Source organism: Rhagoletis pomonella, unplaced genomic scaffold (assembly GCF_013731165.1).
Source record: "Rhagoletis pomonella isolate Grant_MI unplaced genomic scaffold, Rhpom_1.0 Rhpom_scaffold_00008, whole genome shotgun sequence".
Classification (NCBI taxonomy): domain Eukaryota; kingdom Metazoa; phylum Arthropoda; class Insecta; order Diptera; family Tephritidae; genus Rhagoletis; species Rhagoletis pomonella.
Genome location: NW_023458562.1, coordinates 17,917,063 through 17,922,263, shown reverse-complemented (window position 1 = coordinate 17,922,263; position 5,201 = coordinate 17,917,063). Strand labels below are relative to the sequence as shown.

Below are 5,201 nucleotides of genomic sequence, written 5' to 3'. Positions count from 1 at the left end.
TGAGATAATAACTTAAAGCTTTTGAAAACGAATTTATTCAGATAAACTGCAAATAGTAATAGTTCTGAACAAAGTTGAAGTTGAGCCAAAAACTCAAAAGCGTTCAGAAATAATCTCAGTTGCACTCCCAGAGAGAGAAACACAGCAACAAGTACATGCAATTCGAATGATGAATCCGCCTTTATCAACGAAAACTTTTTGACAATATTCTAGTAAATCTTTAATTCCATCACTTTCCGCTTTCACTAAATATTTTTTGTCAATAATTACCTCACTGTAGAATTGCTAGGACTTCTAAGGGAAATACTTAACCACATGATATTTATTCAGAAGCATATTTTTAAGCCAGCAAAAAATAGGAGGTTTGATCTATCTCAGCTTATTTTCAATGTATTTTCGTTTGAGATAGGGCATTTTTCAACCGAATTCTGAGATAGGGTGTTTTTTAACAAAATTTTTAAATAGGGCGTTTTTCAATCAATTCTGCAATAGGGCGTTCTTGAAAAGTGTTTGAACCGGCTTCCGAGATAGGTCGAACTCAGCCGTCGATATATAATATAGTGAATTTCCGATTTCAAAACGCAATAACTTTTCACTGTACAGACTCTTTCTGATTTTTTTTACAGAATAAATTATGGTCTTCCACTTATCCAAACTGATATTGCAGGCTTTAATTTCATTGGTTGATGTTCGAATTTTAAGTATTATTTCAGTACAAAACGAACGAAATTTTCGTGTTCATTAACCACGCACATATCGCACTCTAAATCAAAAACACTCACAACTCGAAAAACCACAAATGTTCAGGAAACGCAATCAGAACACAAAAAGTCTTAGTAATGTTTTTCCAGTTAAAGATAAAAGTGAGAAGAAATTTTGGCGGATGATAGAAATAGGGCCCGTCCGTGAGTTCTTTTATGAGAAAAAAACGATTTTGAAAAATTGTGAGTTCTTACTGTTCTCGATTTAGGGTGTGATATGATATTTACGGTGGCGAGAATGCAAATAGGGAAAAGACAAGCAAGTTTTGGCTATTTCTCTTTGTCTGAAAAACGTTTTTTTTTATGTTTTTATGAAAATATAGCATGCAAATCAAAGTGTAAAACTTTTTGGAACATTTATAAAAACTCAACGAATTTTAACAAATGTTGATTAAAATCTTAAACTTTTTAATCAGATCTTTTAGAATTTATTTGAGTATGCAGTTTTGTGGGCCATTCAATTTTAGCAAGTGCAAGTTTGAAATAGCTAGGACTTACCGTTGATTTTTGGCAATTTTTTGTTTACGCATTTTCTTCCAACCCCTTCTACAAAAAAAATTGTCATAAATCTATGTTTAGTCCTAGCTACTTAAAATTTGCACTTTATTATACTAAAATTTTGTACTCAAAATTTGTCTAAGGAATCTAATTAAAAAGCTCAAAATTTTGATGAAACTTTGTCGGATCTCGCTAATTTTTGTACAGAGTTTGAAGTTTCGGCTTGTATGGTTTTTGTTAGATAACGAGGTACAATTTCATAAAAAAAAATAATAAAGAGTAAATGATCGAAAGGGAAATTGACGAAAGAATGCTAAAATGGCTCTTCCCTATTTATATTACGTCACTGCATGTATTGCTTGTATAATCAAGACATTGGTTTTGAGTTCCCCCAGGAATATATTGCATTTATGTACATTAAAAATTCGAGCGATAGCAAAAAGTACACAAACATATTAATGACTCTCAAGTACAACGGCTTACATTTTCAACATGAATTGTAAATATAAAGCAGGGATTTTATTATAACGGTGCATACTTTTGGGTGGCTTTTGTTCGAGTTAGACGTACACTCGAGACAAACAATTGATGGTTAGACAAAAAGTCAATCTAGCGTATTAAATACTTGATTTGGCTGCCTTTGAACGTACGCTAATCGCACTTAAAATAAAGCACAAAAGCCACGATTTTGAGAAATCAAGCTCTCGCCCTTCTTTGGCACGTAGTGTGAGTTGCGCGCTGCTCAAAAGTTTGCACAGAAGTCAAGTTAAGAGATTAAATAGGACAATTTCAGGCATTAAGCGCAATTTGGCAAACATTTGACATTCGAAAATTAAAATAAAGAAACGAAAACAAAAGTAGTCAAAAAGAAAAGCTCAAAATTAAACAAAAGACCAAATTGGAATAAACAAAACAAAGGCAAATAAGCAAATTGTGTCTATTGTTTGTTTATCGGCCCATAAGAGCATGAATTTGTAAAATTCGTAAAACGTGTGTTAAACACAGGAAGTCAAAGTGCGGAAGAGGGAGGAGTACACTGACGCACGCCAGTCGAGCACTAATTTCTGCGTGTTCTTGGTGGCAAGTTTAATTCTTTTGTGAATTGACAAAATGCAGTGACACGAAGTAAAAAGTCAGAGCGGATGTTGGCAGTGTGTGGGAGGGGTAGAAAAAGTGCGGTGGTGTGTGGCTAACAGCAGTCATTAAGAAGTTAAAATCGAGCAAGAAACTGAATTGGAGTGTCTGCGCGCTGAAGTAACGACACTGGCACCCTCCCACACAACTGCTATCACTTACCCAGCATGTTCTTTTGTTTTATTGCAAGCAACAACAAGAACGTCTACATACAAAACCGCCCACCAGGCGCAGTTCCTTACAATTGGCAAATCAAACAGAGCAGAAGAAAGGAGTTCAGCGCGCAGATCGGCAAACAAAAACACACTTTTCAATTAGCAAAACAGCGCGCAGCGCAGTGACTCTATAGGCAGTACGCTATACACCCCTGTAAGTAGGCAACAAAACAACGCACCATTTGATAAGTTACAAGCAATGAGAAGTCAAGACAAGCAGAAGAATGGTTGCATAATTTACAGCGCGTGACTGTAATTAAAAGTCGAACAAAGAGCTAACGCAATGACATATGTATGTATGTACATTAGGATGGTACAAAAATGCATGTGAAAATGTAAAGTTGGAATTTTTATGCGCTCACCCACTGGGATTGTTGTATAGCGAGAAAAAATATAACCATATTTTTTATTGTGAAATCAAAAAATATTTGGGGGTCGCTCAAGGCGCTCAAAGTTTTATATATGAAAAAATAAACACTTTTCTTAGAAAGGGTATGGGATTCTTGAAAATAAATATTTTTCGATCGGAATTCTTTTTCTCTTCAGGAGATTCCTAATAATGATACTCAATTACTTATTTAACCATTTTTTTCGTAGTAACTATATTTTATGGGTCCGCCATAACCCCAAGAAAGTTTCAGAAAATCTAATGGGGTGATAAATAAGAAGTCTTGAGTCTTAAAAATGGTTCAGTAAACATTTGGGTAATGTTATTGGAAGTCTCTTGAAGAGAACCAGAGTTTTCCGATCGACAAATATTGATTTTTAAGAATTCTATACCATTTCTACGAAAAGTTTTTTTACCCCATATAAAATACATGGAAAACGTTGAGCTCTTCGAGTGAGCTCCAAATACCTTTTGATTTAAAAAAAAATATGGGGGTATATTTTTTCGATATACATATGTATTATAATAGGGGGTGAGGGCATTAAAATTCCGACTTTACTGATTTCGGACCACCCTAATGTACATAAATACTTATACTCCCCAAAAAACGCACATATATGTACTAATAACTTACAAGCGCCTGCTTGTGATTTCCGCTGGAGTGTGGTAAATAAGCTAACGTAAGGTGGTGGTGGCGGCAACACCGCCAATACAATAATGCAAAAATTGCTGAAATCACTTGTTCTTGTTCTAATCGAATGTGAAGCAACCGGAGAAATACAAACATACGTATACATATAGTATGTACATAAGCTTGTGCTACCTATATCCTTGCCGCTTTGTGTTTGAGTTTTGCTTTGCTTTTCTTCCTTTTTTTGGCAGCGCGCACTTCTATTCATTCATCAGCTCTGAGTGCATATTTAGTCGTCAGTCCACCGTCACTCCGATTTTGGTGATTACTATGCGTGATGCATCGTGCAACACATGCTGTTATTTTCGTGCCATTTCCGCAAGTCATTAATGACAGCAGAGTGTGTAATTTCGCAGCAGTCATCACTGTGCTGTAGTGTACTTAGAATGGGTTGGTAGTCTTAACGGCGCCCTTGCATCTCGTAAAAAACACCACCTAAATACATACATACATAGATCGCGACCAAAGCAATCATCATTACACGCCTCCACTACACATTTTGGCGCTTCAAGCGCATTTTTGATCTTGTAAAGTGAAAAATTGATTTTGATTGTATGTATGTCACTCGCATGCACAGTGCGTGATTGCCAATAATTAGTGCGCTTTGTTTGCTTGAAGGCACTTCGTCTTTTTACATGCTTTTGCATAAGTAGAACTTCCCCTTTGGTTAATACTTTTCTGAGCGGATTTTTCAAGCGCTTCCTTTTCCGCCTTGATTTGTGATAAGCTGCGTTGGTGTGCCCGGCGATTTTTTTATAATTGTCTTAAAAATATGAGTAGTCATTGATTTTAAAGCACTTTATACCAATAGATTTCCTTACTCTTATTATTTATTATTTTTTCAAGGCTATAATTTTTAAGTGTTTCCCTGCAAATATCAAGCGGTATTCCAGAAAATCGCGCAAAGTTTACTGTGATTCACCCTACCTTACTCCACTTCAGAAAGTAAAACAAAACAAGTTAAGTCCTATTTAAAATATAGAGTATCAAAATTGCAATTCCAGACCTTTAATTTGAGTCATGGTAGAAGTCCCTAGGACCTCTGAGCGCCAAGTTATAACAATTTTAAACCAAACTTCGAAACTGCTGTGCTAGTTTTTACTGCGAAATTAGAAAAAAATGCGTAAAATGTCGAATGAAATTTCGAAGTTTAACTTCAGAATCGTTAGAATTTGGCTCTCAAAGGCCCGGGGATAAATTTTTCTTAAAATTTTGAGGGGTATTCATATATTTAGTATTATTTTTTTTTTCAGAGCACTTAGAACTAAAAATTCGTCTATGTAGTCGAGCTGTCGACCACCGCACAGTGATTCAAAACTGGCTTTTAGTGCTTACAATTCACCAGAACCGTATATTTTAACTCAATTTAATTTTTTTTATGAAAGCTAATAAAATTTACAAGAGACCAGTTAAGCCTTATTTTTGAATTCTTATTTGATTAAAAAAAGTTGTTTATTGCAAAGCGCAGCAAAAGTAACAATTTTGAAGATAATCGATTCACCTGTTCTAGTTAA

General features: G+C 35.1%; 1 protein-coding gene across 1 annotated transcript in view; it reads left to right on the top strand.

Moving 5' to 3' along the window:
- The window catches only part of LOC118745205 (hemicentin-2-like), a 72,383-nt gene that overhangs the window by 64,721 nt on the left and 2,461 nt on the right, over positions 1-5,201 (top strand). The window lies entirely within an intron of this gene.